Source organism: Choloepus didactylus, chromosome 16 (genome assembly GCF_015220235.1).
Source record: "Choloepus didactylus isolate mChoDid1 chromosome 16, mChoDid1.pri, whole genome shotgun sequence".
NCBI classification, from domain to species: Eukaryota; Metazoa; Chordata; class Mammalia; order Pilosa; family Megalonychidae; genus Choloepus; species Choloepus didactylus.
In genome coordinates, this window is record NC_051322.1 from 9,388,914 (window position 1) to 9,408,502 (window position 19,589).

Genomic DNA, 19,589 nt, shown 5'->3' on the forward strand with positions numbered 1-19,589 from the left:
CAGAATCTAATCAAGCTTCTGGAACCCATTTGAATTTATAGGAAATACAAGGGATAAAGAAACGATTTGAAATCACAGAGAAGGTATTTGCCATATCTAGAATGAGGGATGTTCTATAGGATAAATAACCAGATTTTTCCAACAAATCATTGGCATTGGAAAAAAAAAAAAAAAACCACAAAGCTGAGGAAATACTGTTATAGTAAGAAGAGACTTGAAAGATAAACAATGCACACACTTCACTTGGATTCTGATGGACAGGGAGCTTTGAAAAATAGAAGACATTTGAATATTGACCAGTTATTAAATATTTTAAAGGCAATATGTGTAATTTTACAATTTTGTTAGGTGTTCTAATGGCATGGTGATTTTAAGCCTTACAATCTAGAAATGCATATTGAAATGTTTACTGGATCAATGATGCGGTATCTGAGATTTGTTTTAAAATACTACAAAGTAGAAAAGATGAGGTGCATAGATAAAAGAGCAAAATGTTGATGTTTCACGCAGCTGTGTCATGGGTACATGAAGCTGCATTACAGTATTCTCTTGAATTTTGCTTATGCTAAAAAATCTCCATAATGAAATGTTAAAAATGTTATGATGATCATTTGTGTTCCTATGGTTTTGTACATTTGGTAGGTTATTTCTTTTGGATAAATTCCCAAGAATTGGACTGACAGATCAAAAGGCAAGTACTTTTTAAGAACTTTACACTTCGTATTTCACTTAACAGTTACACATAGAAGTGCCTCTACTCTTGTCAACATGGGTGATTATTAATCTTTACATAAACTTATAGGTAAAATATGGTATCCTACAAATTTAATTTGTATTTCTTTACTTACTAGTGAGATTTATTTTTTTTAAATATATGCTTATTGGCCTTTTGAATTTTTTCTAAATAAATTATTAAATTCCCTCTCTTTATTCCTTAAGAATTTATCTACTACTTTGATTTGTGAAAGTGCTTTATATATTAAGTATATTAATCTTCTGCCTGCCCTATGTATTGCAAACATTTTCTTACTTTAGCACTGGCAATTAAACTAATATTTATATATTTTCCATACAAAGATTATAAATATTTATGCGGTAATATTTATCATTTCCCTTTTAGTACTTGCCATTAGGATCACAAAATGAAAGTTAGAGATAGGAAAGCATTCCCTGATAGCCAAGAGATCAGCTGGTACATACACTTTGAGCAATAAAATGATCAAACATCACTATATCCTGCTAATATGAGTGATTGCTGCCTTTTCTTTTTTTTTTTAAGCAATTATAGCTTTTGTCATGTTCTAGGCTTGCCTCCTTCTAGATAAGGTTTAGTAAGATACATGGTCATACATTTACCCCTGTTTCTGACAGCATCCAATCTGCAGCAAAGTTGAACTTCCTTAAATCCTCTCAGCAAATCACCTGGCAAGCCCAAATCTGATAACAAAACCTTTACAAACCCCCTCTTACTGAGACCCCCACAGTTCCCCAAGCCGTGGTTTCTCCCGCACACAAGTAATAAGCTAACCTGTTCATCTCCAGATGTGTTCCTAGTGGTCTTTGGAACATCGACAAAAATCATAACTTGCTCCAAGGTTGTACAGTTTACTCATGATCTGTATTTCCCAAGTTTATATTTTTAATAATTGAAATGTTGATACATATGGAACTCATTTTATCTTGGGTTTATTAATGATTACATTTTTCCCCAAAATGATTGGTCAATTATACAGCATAATTCATTGAATAACATATTAATTACCATTCATTTCGATTCCATCATGTCATCTCAAATATTTTATTTTAATGTTATTTCACCCACTAAACTACCAGAAAAACAAATTCAGCTTAATTAGTTTGATATGAACCAAGTAGGTATAAATTAAGAAAGAACACATATATTCTGTAACACTATTGTTTCCTTAATCAAGAACTGTCCCCTTAGATCATAAGACGCAGTACTGAAATTTTTTAAAGTCATTATTTTCATGTTCCCTCATACCTTGAAAACTTTCTTTTTTCTATCCAGAATATTCTTTCTCCCCCATCCATGTAGTTAACTCTTATTCATTGTTCAGCCCTCGCTTTAGACGTCATTAGCTGAAAGCTGGCTGAGGTGTCCCTTCCCTGCGTATTTGTGGCACTTAATTTCCCTACCCACCTGCCCCCCCCCCCCCATTTTAATCAATAAGCTTATTGGAATGATCATGTCTCACTCCTGTTGGCGTGCTCAATTTCTGGCAAGCAGGAGCCATGGGATACAATGAATGTGTTTCCTCTAACGTAAGTTTTAGAACTTTAAGGAATACTCCCAGATAAGGAACGCACTATTCTAGGGGAACCTCAACTTCACTGCCAATGCATTTTTCAGTTTATTCCTTTCACTGTAAGACCCACTCTCAGTTGAAGGTCTAATAAAAGATAAGGCAGAATGGAACATAAAGAGAATAAGAGTATCTAGTCCTTGATATTAAGGTAAGGTGTTACTGTCATCACATCATAATGGTTTGCCGTGTTGTACCAGCCACCCATAGCTTTCTTTCCAAACATGGTCATTAGGCCTCTTTATATGGTGTGTAACAAGCTTCCGGCTGCAGACATTTTCCAGGAATGGGAAAGCATTTGGTAGCTGCTGGAGAGTCGCAGGGGGCCCACTGGTGGAGGAGAGGAGCCTGAGCTCACTGGATTAAAGCCCGTTCTTCCCTCTCAGGTGTAAAGTGAGCAAGGCTGTGCCCCGAGGACTGAGCCGACGGGACCTCGGCTGGTGTCCCACTGCCCTCCATAAATATTTGTTGAATTTGACAAATAAATGACCTCTAAACTCTGACCAGGGTGTTCAGCCTGTAACCCTCCCCTTAGGAAGATTTTCTCTGAAGAAATCGTGTTTCATCTAAATTGCCCTAGGGCCCCTGCTAGCAGCTTCTGGTCTGTTCATTCAGTCAAGAACTCTTCTTTTTTATTTTCTCACTGGTGTAACAATATTAAAGCTTAATTCTATCATATCCATATTATTTCTTTTGTATTATATTTTCATATATATGAAAGAATATTTTACTAATGATTCAAAAATAAATAAGCATTAATATTCTTGCAGTATGGTTAGCTTTGAAAATACCAATTGATGTTTTCCAAATTCATCTTTCATTTCACCTCAGTGACTCTTCTTGGTACAACGCTTTCTACTCCAAGGACAGTTCATAAATACACACCTTTTAAAACAGCAGTTTCTAGAAACACTTCCACACTCATTAAGAGAGATTTATCCATCCTGTTACTTAAACCAAAAAACCTGGGAGCTTTTCTCAGCTCTGTTTGTTCCCTCACCCTTCTCAGCCTGAATCCTCTATCAAATCCATTATGAAAACTTGAAGACTAAACGTCCAAACAACATCTCAGACCTGTAATCTCTGCATCTACAACCACCACCTGGTCCAGGTCACTCGGACAACAGCCCTAAACCTCTAACTCAGCTACCTTTTGCTACCCATCTGTCCACAGCCAGAACTACTGCCAAACACCACAAACTGGAGTAAAAACAAGAATTAATTTGCTCACGGTTTTGAAGCTAGTTGATGTCCAAACTGAAGACTTCCGCAAGGTAGGCTTTCTCCTCCACACCCCCGAGCTCTGTGGCTTGGAGCTCAGCCCCCTGGCTCCTCCCCTTTCCACTGACTTCCGGCCTCTGGCTCCTCCCCCTGTTTCTCTGACTCTGGTTTCCGGTTTCTTCCCATTATAAGGCCTCCACTGATGGATTAAGGCCCATCCCAGTTCAGCGGGCCGCACCTTAACCAAAAATAACAACTTCACAAGGTCCTGTGTACGATGCATCCACACCCACAGGAATGTGGATTAAGACTAAGAACGTGCCTAAACTGGGGTACATCATGCACTTTCCAGACAGCCCTCAAAGAGATTTTTTTAAAAATGTTAGGTCAAGCCCCACATCTGCCCTCACTCGAAGGTATCCCACTAAATTCTGAATAAAATGTAAACTTGTCCCAAAATGCAAACTTGGCTATGACCAAGACTGTTTTCTTTTCTCTTAACCAAGCTGCTGACCTTACTCCTCACCCTCGGCCGCTCCATCCCCTGTCTTGACTACATTGATACTAATCTTGCAGCTGTGGGGCCACAGATGAAAATAATTCAGAATACAGGGGAAAAAAGGAAAAACTATCATCTTGCCCCCAACTTCCCCCTCCATTCTCCCTCTGGCCGGGCTACCCAGGTGCCTGAGCAGCTCCTAACTGGGTGATTCCTTATCTCCTTCCTCCTTTCCCCTGGCCCTTAGCCACTCCTAGTGCCTAATCACTGCAACGGAAAAGGTTTCCAACCAGGTGGTCCTAATCACAACCTCAGTAAGCCCCTCACCCATCTCTGTTGAGCTATACTGTCCTAATTGCAACCCCAGAAAGCATTCCCCCATCCCAGCAATCAGCCCCACTTTATTGTCTTCCAGTGCTTTCCCTCCCCACTCACACCCAGCCCTTTAGAAGTTGACTATTCTTTGTTTAGATGGAACTGAGTTCTACTCTCTCCCCCACCCCAGCTATAACAGCCCCTGAATAAAGTCATCCTTGTCTGTTTCACATTGGACACCAATATAATGTCCAACAAGATCAGTCCCCCTAAGCCCACCTCCCACCTTCGCCACTACCATTCTTCTTGCACTATATACTCTAGTCAAGATGCACTGGATTTTTTTTTTTTCCTTGTTATATTAACTTGTAAACTTGGTCCTGCCTTAGAATTTTAGTATTTGTCATTTCTTCAGCTAAGTACTCCTGCCTTCTTTCCTCATGTAAGGACTCCCCTGACAACCCCATCTAAATCAGCTGTCCCCTCCAATGGTCCCTTTTCCAGTCCATTCCAGTATTAGTTTTCTATATGCTTCATAGCAGTTGCTGCCAACTGAATTTTTCTTGTTTACTGCCAATTTCTCCCTTTAATAGTGGACTCTTCATCAGAGTGTGGGCCTTACCTGTTTTGATTAGCCATGTATCCCAAGCAAATATAAAAAATACTCTGTAGTAAGGGTTTAGTAAATTTTTTTTCTATTAAATGTTGCACTCATCAGAGCTGCAAAGAAGCCAACTTTAAACAACACCTAAGAATCTAATAAGCAACTGTCCCTGAATTCCACACTCACCTTCTTTAGATATCAAGATACATTTCAACTCACTGTTGTAGGTCTGGAAACATTTTATTTATTTAAGGAGATTCTGCATATATTATCTTTGAACTAGTGAATTTTAAATTAGGGGATTTCAATGACATTATCTATGTTATGGACTAAATATAGTATCTGAAAGAGTCCTATTCTCCAGTCCCATGCTGAAAGCCAAACTCTCCTTGACTTTCATGATATAAACAGAGTTCCATTGTATTTCTAGTATTGTTATTTTATAACTGTAGATGAAATACTATTTGCAAGTATATCTGCATGCAAGGAGAGTATGTGTCATAAGGATTTCAAGTACTATAGTTCAATAACAGTTTTAATTAAGTTAATAGTTTATAACAACTTTCCCTGTAGCTATAGGGATAGAAAAGGATTAATACAAACATGAACTCAAGTGTTCTGGTTTCAAAGGCATTTTTATTTTCCATTCTCAATAAACACATTGATATTTTGGCTTTAAATATGCACATGTTTAACACAGCTAATAAGATCTTATTCCAGAAATAGCATCTGCTCTAGGTGAGCTAGACTCTCTAATGTGATAAATTTACCAAGGTGATGAATTCTATCCCATTTGATCACTTGAGAGACAACCAGTAAAACCTTTGTAGAACAAACAACTCAACAATGATGCTCTCTGATTTGAATTATGCTGCTATGATTGTTCCGGTTATCCAGATGGAAAAACTGAGGTTCTAAAATTCACATCTGCCTTTGTATTACTGGCCAAATTCCACCTATTTGGTGATAAAGTCCAATTATCTTGTAAAGGACCTACGCTATAAGTTTTTGTTTATGTTTTTCTTTCAATAAAAATGTAAAGGGGTGAATTTGTTAAAACTGCAACAGGAATTTTTAAATATATTCATATTGAAGTTGAGAACAGTAATGACAAAATGCTTATTAAAAGAGCAAGCAATTCTAAAGGGGCATTTTGCAGCATTTTACTCTCTTAACACCTTTTAAGGACCTTGCTAGTAAAAAGCAAAGACCTCTTCCTAAAACAACATTTGATGTGCTATGAATACAAGGACATAATTGCTATGGGAAAGAGAAATGTGGATATTTATGCTAACGGCAGAGATGCATGTGTGAAAATTGTACATTGCTTTAGAAAGTCTTCTGTCCTACGATGACATGAAAATACATTTACTTTTTTATATTTGTTTGTTCTTGAGGAGGTGTGTCTTTGATTGAAGAGATCAGAAACAGAAACTCAGAATATAACAGGAAGCTAAGCAGTCAGGGTCTTCATTTAATGAAAGCAGAATAAAGGAGGAGGAATATACTTTGAAGAAGTAAATCTAAATAAGTACCTTGTAGAATTTAATTTTATTTAGATGGGATCATATGATATGTGATTTTTTTTATATAGTCACATACATTTTTTTTTCTGTCACCTGCTACCTTTCTTTTCTCTTCTCCACACTGCACTACACTCTTCATCACAGGTAACCAATGTCAACAACCTGGTGTGCATCCTTCCATAACTGTCTTCCAGCTTATATAATCGTGCATACATCACAAACACACATGCACACTTTGGGTCATGTATAAAAATAGAATTATATTATGTTCACAGCTGTGAATCCAGATTTCCTCAATTAATAGTATACAATAGAAATATCTCTATGACAACCATTGTAACTCTAATTCATTCGTTTTATTTTCTTCCTAGTATTGCATTATTTATGTATTTCACAATTTATTCAACAATTCCCTTCAGGGGCCCCTTCCTTTAGTTTCCAGTTTCTCATTGGGTTGCAATAAGCATACTTTATTATGGAACATTAACTTTATGGGATCGTATTTCAAATATAGGGGACAGATTTGTAATATGAAATTGTTGATTAAAGAAATTCAAATAGATATTCCAATAATACATTTCAATAAAGTTGTAAAAGTTAATCTTTATCCTATCAATGTAAAAAAATTATTTTCTCAATATCCCAATCAGTATTGTTGCTTCTGTTATTAATGTTTTTCAAATCTAATTTATATCAATTTACAATTGGAGCTGCAAGGACAGTTTGCAAATCTTCATTTTTTATTTTTTACAGTTGGATTCAACTGTTCATATAATTTCCCCAATTTGTTATTGAGTCATTTGTGTTTTTCTCATCAATTTGTGAGAGCACTTTGCTGGTTATGAGTATTCTTTATTTGCTATATTCGTTACACATATTTTTCCAATCTCTTGTTTTTGTCTTAGTTGCCTTATATTATTGTGTATTTTATTGTAATTTTGTTTCGATTGTACCATTGATTTCCATGTATATGACTCTCTAGGATCGAATTATGGGCATATATTCCAAGGTAATTTTTCTCTGGAGATCATAGGCCTGTGGGCCGGGCATGGGTTCCCCTGTAGTGAATGGACTTCACACGACCAGCCATCCTTGCAGATACTTGGACAAGAACAAAGCACAAGAATTTAGCCTTTGACAAAAGGAATGCTCAGCCCCTGAGCATTCCAAGATTGTATTCTTTGCATTCTCATAAACAGCCAATAAACAGTTGATTTTTAAAATTACTGATACAATTATTTCTACCCACTGATGAATCAGATGCATGCTTTTCAGTCCTATGAACCAGGGTAACAATTTACCTCTACCATAAAACTGGTTCCTGTTGGAAGACAAATTTAGCTCCAATTATTCCAAAGGTCACGATGGATACCAGAAAATCTAGGAGGGTTCCAATTTCAAAGATTCTGCCCCATTGTTATCCGAAGTACCTTTGACTTGTCAGGAAAGGAGCTCTGTTATTTAGTTTAGAAAACATGTACATTCATTTTAACATCACTTTAAGATGGTATCTAACATTTGGTTTTATGATAATAAGGAAAGCATCCAGCTCCGTGATCCCTTCAGTTACACGGAAGTCTACTCACTATGAATCAGCCACGGTGGGGAAGGTGCACACCTGGGTAGCTCATACCTCAACTTTGTTCAGTGATGCAGTATTCTGAGTCATCACTTAGGAGCTCAGAAGGATCCAAAGCTTGTTTTGACTCCAGCCATGTCTCCTGTGACGAAGTTAGATACCCTGCCATTTCTGTGAGAATACATTTTAGGCTTCCAAAAAATCACGATGGACTCTCAGTTTGGACTCCTAAACAGTTTTCCATGATAAATCTTAAAGTTGATGTTGTGATACTGCTCCCTTTATAAAATTTTTAAAAATATTCATTAATAGTCATACATAGGGTACATAGTTGGGAGATGTTTGGACTACCACATTCCATCAGAATGTTTATTTCATAAAACTACCTACTTAAATAGGATAAAGCAATTGTGCTACTAATAATGATTAGGAAGTTACACTAGAATTTAGGGCATTTTAATATAGATGGATGCAGGACCTAAAACTAAGTGAACCTGAACTTGCCAATCCCTTCCTTCCGCAAGGAATTCTACAATACGAGAAACAAAGGCAAGCCACCACAATGGGTAACACTTACAGAGGGATTACTACATGGCAATTATGATTTTAAGCCCCGTGCACATATAAATATAAATTAAATATATTTAATTTCAGAGAAACCTAGAAATTAGACTCTTCAATGCATATGGGGACTCTGAGGCACAGAGAGGGTGAGCGATGCTCTTCTTATCTCAAAGCTTGTCAATGGGATTCACACCCAAGAGCCCGGCACTGAAATGTTCTCGACTGGTTCACTAGGCAGTTTAGCACGACCAGATGAAAAACACCTGTTGATGGAACCCGCTGTGATGCCCAATACCTGCGTTGCTGAGCTCTGGTAAGTTGGGTTGGAGGCCTCTTGTCCTCAATTTCTCAACCTTAGTTCAGTTGATCAGGAACCTGAAGCAAGAAAAACTCTCAAAAAGTTTTCAAGGTGGGGAGGAAGAAGAGAGAAGCTGCATATGGGAGGCTTCTGCAGCTTGAGGAGCAGGCTGATGTCTCTTAAACACCCAATTTAAATAGGCTGATTTTCCTTTCTTAAGTATTCTATAGAGAGTGTTCAATTTGGTTAAAATATGTCAAGTAAACTAACAAAAACTGAAATAAGATGTCTGTAAATATCTTAATCTAGCCCAGAAGCCGTTCTACAAATACTATCTTGCAAGGAACCCATAACACCCACATCAATCTTTCTTTAATGAGCAATTGAATGTCATCTTTTCTGAAACTCATCAGGCACTACGGCCATGAGTTCATTGCAAGCTACTATTTGCCAAAGGCCAAAGGCTTAGCTGAGACAACTAGGAATGCAGAAAATCAGCCTGTCGCCATTTGTGTATCAAGTCTATTCCTCTTGACATAGAAGTTTTCTCTTTGTAAACTTAAATATTGAGAAAATAAAAAGAGTCTGAAATAAAATTCATAAAGAATTTTAAATTATGTAACTATGTATGTTTGTTTCAACTCAAGAAAGAGAACCCTGAAGAGTGTTTCTGTATCCATCTGAAAATCAGTTGATCAGATTTCCATTGGATTACCTAATGCTCTCTGTACGAGTACTTTCCTGAGCAATTCCAACAGAATTGTCAAATCAGGGTCCTCTGACTCCCTATGCCAGTGCCACTCGTGTCTGCCTGAATCTTTTCTACATGGAGTCTAGTTAATAGGCATCCACTTAGTCAAGGAAAAACATATGTTTTTTCTTGCTTTAAATGACAGAACATTGATTTTGAAGCTCAGCTGAAGAATTTAGCTTATCTCAGAGTCCTATTTCCTTTTTGTTTTATTTGGTTATTTTTAAATTTTAAGTTCTCTCTCTCACTCTTTTATTTTTTCTCTCTCCCTCTATCTCATGTAGATTATTTTCTGGTGTAAAGCCTCCGCAATCCTATTGGAAATCAGGTGGTGCTCATTCAAAAGGAAAGAAAACAGTGTCATCCTTTACCCATAAGCCACCAGGGATCCTGTCCTCGATCTCCAGGTGTCGAGCTTTAGATCCCAGGTCACTGATCAAGGGGACATCTACCTGAGACAGTGACCCACGGAGACACAGGGAGCAAGTCAAAGATCTTTCCCCAGATAACTAACTTCTACGAGCAATTTATTGAAATAATTTGCAATCAGTTTACGTACACCATTCCTCATATCACCCCCTAAGTTGTCAACCCTCTAGTGACCTAAACTCACTTCCCCATACTGCTGTGGGGTTTCTCTCTTAATCCAAGCTACCGTTGCTCCCATCTGTTGTACCAGAGAGGGGGTAATTAGAGGATTAGAAGTCAGGGGTGGGGGCAGTGGGAGTTTTTGACGTTTGGAATGAAGACCCAACTGGATGTGAGGAAAAGAAGGAGAGTCACAATGACTCCTCTTGGGTTTTCTTTCTCTCCAGCGTTACTGGTTCTTTAGGTCATTGCCATTTTGAGAGTCCTCCAGTGCATTCATGGATTTTTTTTTTCCTTTAATTGTTCTCTGAGGGAGCTGGTCTGAAAAACTCTCTTCCATGAATGGAAAATGACTAGGTCCGCTCTCTCTGCAACTCCTCTGTAAAGGGTCTACCTTCCATTTACATCTGAAAAGATCTTGGAATCTGATTCTCAGCTACATATGGAACACCATAAAAAATGCCAATTTAATATTACTCATTAGCTTAGTCCCAGGAATCTTTGTAATTTTGTTGTGTGTGTGTGTGTAAAATATATATGCTATAATACATATATCCAGACACATGTTTTAAATTGCTACTTAAATACAAACTCGTTAGAAAATTACATTGTATTTATTTTTTGGTGTATAAAAAAAACTTTGTATGATGCTCCTGGTCTCTTTCAGAAAACACTGATAAAACTAAATGAAACAATAAAGAGATTGATTCTTCCATATAAAGTTAGAGAATTTTAAATACTCCTGCAGTTGCTCCAAGAACAAAAAAAGTAAAATAAAAATTAGTGCCAGATTTTTAACAATTACAACTTATGTTGTGCATAAACAAGAATGTTATTCTTAAGAGAATAAAGTTAATTTTTATATTTTCATGTTTTAATAGAAAGGGTAAAGCCAGTTTAAGCAAGACCATCCACTGCTTCTTAGATGGCAAAACGACAAATAATGAGGTAGGGAAAGACTCACAAAACTCCAAGCTTTGAGACATATGCAGCTGCATATTAATGACTGCATCTGCTATGTTCTGCCTAGAGTTCCCTATCCGTAGAAAGTTACATAACTACTGTCAAGGGATTTAAAAGGCCTCCATTAATTTGCAGTGGCAGCAATTAGCAGGGAATGTGCTATGGCTTGCTAGATTTCAAGCTGTCAGGATCTGACCATTATTCATTTGGATTTTTTGTAAACTTGCATTATCATTTACTTAAATGCACTAATATATTTAAGAAAAAATGCTTTTGGGGGGATAAATACTCTAGATGCCTAGAAACATTTTTAAATGGCATTTTAAGTCCCAGAATTGAACCCATGTGGAACATAAATGACCTTGCAAGGAAAGGAAGGAAATGTCAAAACACACATTAGGAATCCTTAAGACATTGGAAATATACTAGAGATTAAATCACTAAAATCATAGAACTTGTAAACCATTTTGTTAGGGAAATATTGCAATGAGGTCTTGGTGTAAGGGAAAGCATAGGATTTGTTGTCAGGAAATATGGGTTAGAATCCTTGCCCTGGAAGTAAATGTGTTGCCTCCAGCAAATCCCATTCCCTCTGGTCATCAGATTTTCATGTGATAAATTACAGGGTTAAATGAGAAAATACTTCTCCATGTTATCCTTTTTGTTTTTTCTCAATAATGACATGGGATAGGTTGCCCAGTCAAAAAAGACTGAGAGTATTTCCAAGTTTCTTACAGCTCATGAATGAGCTATAAGGACTATTTCAGACACAATATGCTGAAATTACTGTATCAAAATGATATCCAAAAAAGATCACACAAAAGAAATTGTTAACCCCATTTTTCCCTATCTGCAACTCCGTTAAGATTGAGGAAAGGCATTCAGATTACATGGTGTTGGAGTTGGTCGGTAGCTTAAAGAGCAGCAAATAACAGACACTCTTACTTAGAAAGCCTAAAACAAGCAGAAGTTTATCTTTCTCTACAATAAGAAGCCCGAAGGTAGGTTGCTGCTGACATTGGTTGGGTGTCTGAAGAATGTCTGTCTAAATCAGAGTCCAGGAGGCTGTAATTCTCCCTCTGCAGCACCAGTCTAGAAGAAATAAATGAATTGAGGGGATGGTTGAATCCAAAAAGCAAAGGTTTCCCCAGTAACCTCCATAGTTGTCACACAGCCATTCACAGTTGCAAGGAAAGACATTTTATTTGAAGTTTTCAATCATCTACAATAAAGGCAGGCAAATGAGAAGGAGCTGAAAATTGGTTAAACGAACTGTCTACATCTGCCATGGGGGAAGATCAACATATAGGCCAAGGTAGAGGAGAAAAGGAATAAACTTGATACCTGATGATGTATTCCAGTCCTGAAAGTACAATTTAGTCTGCCAAAACTCTGATGACATAGGTAAGATTTCTGACTCCTATCTGCCTACATGTATCCTTTTAATAGACCCACATTGTTTGAGGTGAGTCAATAAAGACTCTTTCTTGAAACCATAAAATCTTATTTGTCAATGAGAAGGCTGCAGCTCCAAATTTAGTTATTTTGTTCAAGATGTTAATACAGATAAAACCAGTCTTCAAATCCAGATTCCACTCACTCCAATCGCAGTTTGGTTTTTCCCCCAATTCTCCATGTTGCATTTATTTTCTATCTCCCCACAATGCAACATAAATTTCATGATGATAGAGGTTCCATCTGTCTCATTTGCCCTTAAATTTGCAGTGCCTGGAACACTGTTTAGCAAGTGTTTGGTGCTCAATAAGTAGATAATTGTTAAATGAATACAAGCTGTCAGTAAATGTTTCCTTATATTGTCATCATTATCACCTAAGCAGAGTGAAAAAGAAACCAGTGTTTTCTCTGCATTTTAGAGTTGCATCCCGCTTTCATATCTGGGGTTCATAGTTCAGCTCCATAAAACTCTGTCCTACCTGCTCAACAATGGTGAAGCCAGTATCTCTTGGCTGAAAATTATTCCATAAAGCTCACGCACATTTCTCCATGCCCTCATGCTCTCTGAGATGATCATATCCGAAGCAATTCTGCACATTGGAAGCATTCACATACAGGCATCTGGGAAAAAAAGTGACAAACACAAGCAGAAGGAGATGACTAAAAGACATATATTTGGGGACCTCCTGCTGGAAGGACACACTACCTCCTCAGTTCTACAACCCCCAAGAGCTTCTCTGCAGTACACGGATTAACACTCATGATAGACCTGACTCAAGATTCATTTTAAAAATCTATTCAGTGAGTCCCTTTGAGAGATTTTGGGAAATTGTTATTCATTCATTCATTCATTCAAAAAATAGTTACTGTCAAGCATAATTGCTGTAAAATACTTTTCGGAGTAATGCCTCAGTTATTGGGAACATCCATTTGTACCTGTCACATTATCATTGCTTTTTATCACTGATCTATTCATGGCATATACATTAAAGTTCAATTTCAGGATGATGCGGTACATGATGCTCACTCTTGCATATACTAATACTGGCTATTAAGCTAAGTGTTACAAAATAAATTTTGTTGGCACCTGTTTTAGTTTGCTAGTTATTGAAAGCAGATACCGTGAAAAGTGTTGGCTTTTAACAATGGGAATTTATTAGTTTACAAGCTCACAGTTCTGAGGCCATGGAAATGTCCAAATCCAGGCATTATCAAGGTGATTCTTTCTTCCTGAAGACTGGCTGCCAGTGAGCCTGGACGCCTCTGTCACATGGCAAAGCACATGGGTGCCTGCTGTTCTCTCCCTTCTCTTCCATGTTTCCTTGTTTTCAGCTTTTCGCTTCTTTGGTTTTCTTCTCTTTGTCTGAATTTCATTCTCTCATAAAGGACTCCAGTAAGAGGAATAAAACCCATCCTGAATGAGAAGCGTCACACCTTAACTGAAGTAGCCTGATCAAAAGATCCTACTTGCAATGAGTCCACAACCACATGAACGGATTAACTTTAAGAACATAGTATTCTGGGGTACCTGCAGCTTCAATCCACCACAACACTAAACAGAAAGTTGATTATGGCATAAAAGTATTTGTTCAGTTGGTCTCACATATGGGTAATCTTAATTGTAGAGCTCTTGGACATAGAAATATGTCTTCATAGCAATGGTAATAAAAAGGCGATTTTATCTACTATGATTGCATATAGCATCTGCTCTTCAGTATTCAAAGGAGTGCTTCTAGCATGCACAGATGGAAAAGCACAGCCCTTTTAAAAGTCACATCATTTTAATGAAGTGGATTTAATAAAGTGTGGTACTTTTCAAAAAATGTGAAAAGATTTATGCCAGAAGAGGATTTGGTCAACTTTTCTGAATTCTCCAGTTAACCTAGATTTTTAAAAGAATATGAAAATTATTAAACTTCAATAAAATTATATTTACTCCTAAAATTAGCACTGAAGCTATCTATATTCCCATAGTATGCAACATATTCTCCTTACCATCCCCATTGAATTATCTGCTTATAAGAAGCTATATTTAGTTGGAGAATGCACTCACTGGCAGGAAATAAATTTGGGTTTTATGTAGAGGGCTGGATTAATATAACGGTTCTTGCTGTTTATTCATGAAGATACTGCTCTGCATTAACATTTTCCTTCTTCATAAACATAATCATTCCTGCTATCTCTTATGGCTGGCTACTAATGCAATTTTAAAAACAAATGGGTATTAACTAGCCAAAAAAGCATCCTAATCACTGTTATATTTATTACTTCCACTTAATTTTGTTCATACATTGAAATTTTACTTATTTTCCAATAAATTATTACTTTGCTATTTATGCTACTTTGTTACAGACTGTATCATGAACAGACATTTTCCCGTGCATGTCTTTCTTTTTTAATAAATATTTATATTCTATCTAAGGTGAAAGAGAAAATTAAATCATTGTGTCATAAAAAGTTTATGTTTTGCAGTACCACTGACATTTAAGAGCATCTTATGAATTTCCTACTTATTTGTCCATTGCTACCATCTGCTATGCATTACTGGTCAATTCCAAAGACAGTGATGACATTAAAAATTTCACAAAAGTGTATTGTATTAACTAAACATTTAAAAGTAACTGAAAATCATTTTAGAAGTGCTTCTATTTTAAAGGGAGGTAAAAAAAAAAAAAATAGAGGTTTCCTAAAGCTACTTATAGTGAAAAATATCTAGGAATATCACAGTGATTGACCTCTGGTAGTTTGGAAGACATTATATTGCACGTTCTGTCATAAGCCAACATATTAAATCAGGAATATTTTAGTTCAATATCTGGATAGATGGTTGAATAAATTAGATGATAGATACACACATATAGAGCAAATACTGTATAGAGCTTTAGTTTAATAAAGTCACATTAAATAATTTATTTCAAACACATATTCTGGACTGAAAAAGAATGGCAAAAAAATAATCTACCTTGAACTCAATCAGATATTATCCATTTGCTAGATCAACTTCCTATGCCTTTTTGTTTTTCTTCTATTTTTATTGAGTGATATATATATTATTTATTGAATGAGATCATCCCTATATATACACACACATATGTATTTTCATATTTCCTTCTCTCAGGGCTCATAAGGAAATCTTCACTATATAGCTATAAACTCATACAATCTCAGACAATCTTTGATTCATGTCTTTGTTTTTCAGTTTCATTTTGTTTTGGTTTTTGTTTTTGCCATTCGACTAAATACTCAATAGGTAAACTAAATAGAAAGTTTTAGTTTAGGATTATCAATAGTTTTTCACATTTAAAATATTCCCCTTTTCTTTGGAACCATCTAAACTAAAAGCAAATTATTTATTTATTAATTTATCAAATATTTATTTTATATCTTCAAATGACATGCAATTTGCATGCCTTTGATGATATAAAAGGAAGTAAGCATTACCCCTTCTCTAAAGCAGGTCATAAGTAGTGGGAGAGAAAGGCCCAAGAAATTAATTTATGTGTAATATGATAAACACAAATATGCACCAGCATTATGGCCATGTTTCTTTTTTTTGACACTACATTATACCTTGTTACCTATAAAAGAACCACAGAAACTGGCAAAATCATCCAATTTACTGCCAGGTATTGAACCCAGGACATATAATAATATAAAAATGGGTGATATCCTAATCCTGACTTCACAAAGCTCACTATCTAGAATGAAAATAATTTGATCTCCATCGCAGAGAAGATCCTGTTTAACCACTCATTAATTTTTTGGATTACTTAATATAATAATTCTTTTATTGATAATAACAAAATGACTTGTCCTGTATACCTTTTAAAAGTGTATACACACACATATGCGATAATAATACTATAACATGCTTATTTTTGATAAATTCTAAATTGGCTAAAATTGTTTTGTTTTAGAAAAAAAAAAAGTCCCTCCATGACAGAACTCCTCTTTGCCTCACCTCCTGCTCCCCTGTAAAACATCTGCCTTCCAAGAGCTCCATGATCTCTGCTGACTTGTGCCAGCAGTAACACTCATTAGAGCCCTCCACTCAGAATTACCCCTATTTTCTTTTAACCTTTACCTGTTCCTTGTCCGAATCAACAAAATATACCTGCTTGGGGTCCCCACCCTTTGATTCATATGAGGTGATAACTTAATTAATCAAAGTAAATAAAAGTTATTAATGGGATATATATCAGCAGGCAAGAACACAAATATTTGAGTCACAACCTAGATTACAAATCTAGCTCTCTCATTTATTAACTACTGGACATTTATTTAACCTTACTGAGTCTAAATATGCTCATTATAAAATAGAAAGATCACCAACCTCACAGAGTTGTAGATGAAATTCAATTAATATCATACACAAGTATAGTACAACGACTTACACATGGTGCATTAGCGAGTTCACTTCTTTAGATGGCAGATTATATTTTAGCAGATATCTTCACTTCCCAATGCTAAAGTTAAATGGTGTATGTCCTTGGCACCTTGGGAACTACAAGATAAGTACAAGGTGAATTTAGCAGTGTGCTATCAAAACAATTCTTGATAGAATATTTATTCTGATTTTGATCTATCTGTAAGCCTTTAAGACAATGGATAGATTATTAGATAATCCAGGAAAGACCAGTTATATGGTTTGTCATTATCAATAAGATATAAGGAGAAAAAGCTTTACATGCGATTTATGGTATACATTTTATTGCTTTTAATTGAAAAATGCCACTAATCATATGTGTATTTTTCCACAAGTCCTGCAAGATTAAAAAAATAAATACATGGAGTGTCAGTAAGGTTTATGCCCCAATGGACAATTTTTCCTAAAAATCTCAATTAAGCTTGTTCTAGGGCTGGTAATTTTGAAGAAAAATATTGCCATTTTCCCCCTTGCTGCCTCCGCTGGAAATATTTCTAAAGTCAACTAACATTTTTCCTTTGTAGCACCACATAGACATAGAGAAGGGCCAGAGTCTTGAGATGTGTCAAATTACTTTTGGAAATAATGACTTGTTGCCATGGTAACCTAGAACCTAACGAATCTATCACAAGATCTCAGTCCAGGTATGAAATGAACTGCACCCAAGATTTCAAAATAGTGACTCAATTGTCTGAATCAGAAATGAGTCTTATATTTCTTTTCTCTTCAAGTATTAAATGATACAGTATCCTGTAGCACATGGACCTTTAATTTGCATGTGATTTTTTTTCAAATAATGTAGGGAATTAGTGAGTTTAAAATGTATTTTAAAATACAACATGTTTTTAATACCCTCCAGTTCCTCTTTAAATGCATATCCTTTGTGGTTTGTTTTTTTTTTTCCTGTCACCTGACAGATATTGTTTATACACTTGTAAAGTGCACCCATTTTAGAGTGATGGTGCCATTTCTTATTTTTCTTGTATCAAGTTATAAATACTAATTAAGAGACAAATGATAGAGAGGTGAGTGGGCAGCATAGTATTTTTTATTGGCACTAATGTCTATCCTACTAACTGGGGAAAATGATTGAATAGAATACTGCCTATTGTGTGTTATGATATACCCTCTAGACAAATCAGAAGAATTGGCAGTTTACACTCAAGAAAGCTGCACAGGATGGGAAAATGATATGTCACAACTGAAACACTCTGACAGTTAAGCTTTCAGAGCTGCCACCCCCACAGGCCCTGACTCCCATGTGATATTTCCCCTAGTCTTTCAATTGACTTTTATTGTCATAATTTGGAAAGTATTATGCCATGTCAGGAAATTATTTAACAGTCCAAAATCATTTCTGATATTGAAGTCTAAATATCAGAATGTTGTTCAAGTTTCTTTAATGACAAAAGTAAAGCTTAGAGGAAAATTAAATAAATGTGAACTTTTCAAAGAATAAATAGTACACAAACGCTCTCCTCTGCTCCTGGAAAGCCAAGTAAATGCCTTTCCTATGTAATCACCAGTGGATAAGCATTTTGACCCCAGAGTTCCCAGAAGATAGCTGTCAGGACATTGCCACCATCCAGTTCAGAATAATTAGTCTGGAAAGCCAAAGCAGAGCTCCCTGGGTCAGAAGGCAGCCAGGTGGTGAAGCTCGCCCAGCCTCTGACGTTCATTTTTCTAAGGTAGTTAGAGCTACAGCATCCCATTGTGTTTTAGAAATATGGAAGCAAGAAAAAAATGAACTTTCTTCGTCTATATTTACCATTTTCACTGTGTTGGATTGTGTCAGAAATTAAAAAGTTCCAAACTAAAAAAGCCCCAAACCAAATCCACTAAATCCGGCGACTTACGTGAACTCTAGTGAGAAACCCTGTCACATTCTTTGGAATAATGGCATCAGAACTCAGCAGTTACAATTGTCCCTGTCTCTTTTTATTCTCTCCAACCTCATGCTAAAAGGGAAAGGAAAGGTAGCCAAAATGCTTGAGATTCAAGACATAACAAAGTACGTGACCTGAAAGAACTTATTGTCAGGATGAAGACGTATATACAGATACACATATTTTTAATGTTAGAAAGCATTGTGAGAGAGTTGTGGGCATGGCGCTTTCAAAATTGGAGAGGAGCATTTATCTTAACCAGGGAGCTTTGTATAGCCTTCCTGGAGGAAAACCAACCCAAAAAAGTTGGGGTATGATTTGGAGACAGGGGCTTATTAGAAAGGGAATTTCTAACTTCAGAAGGGGTAGGTTGTTATAGACAAAGCAGCACTAGAAAAATCTCAGAAGCGTGGAATAACAGGGCCTAAGTGACTCTACAAGAGTTTCATCGCTTCTAGTTTATGGATTGTGACGGGGAAGGATATGGCGAGGCAGAAACAGTAGGTAGGAACAATGACATAGAAATCTCATGTATTTGCTTAAAGATATGACTTAATCCTATATGACAGGAAACCACAGAAAGATGTCAT